The following is a 287-nucleotide window of genomic DNA, read 5'->3' as shown; positions in this document are numbered from 1 at the left end:
GTTTATCAGGGTTGCTTGTGGAGGGTTCATCCGTTGTTATGGGTTGAGGTTGGCGGATTTTGGGTTCTATAAGAGCTAGTCTAGCGTCCACTTGTAGTTGGTGAAGTTGATGTTGGTGAACTATTTGTTATAATTCTTTTATTTGTGCTTTTAAATTTTTTACTTCTCCTTGTAATTCACCGGTAGTTACTTGTTTAAATAGTGTTGGGGAAGGATACTTTTCTATTATTCTATTAAGACTAAATGGTTGTGGGGTTAGCAACTGATTTTCCCTTTGCACTAAATCT

The sequence above is a fragment of the Capsella rubella genome, unplaced genomic scaffold (assembly GCF_000375325.1).
Source record: "Capsella rubella cultivar Monte Gargano unplaced genomic scaffold, Caprub1_0 scaffold_17, whole genome shotgun sequence".
NCBI lineage: Eukaryota > Viridiplantae > Streptophyta > Magnoliopsida > Brassicales > Brassicaceae > Capsella > Capsella rubella.
This window is presented reverse-complemented; position numbering follows the sequence as displayed.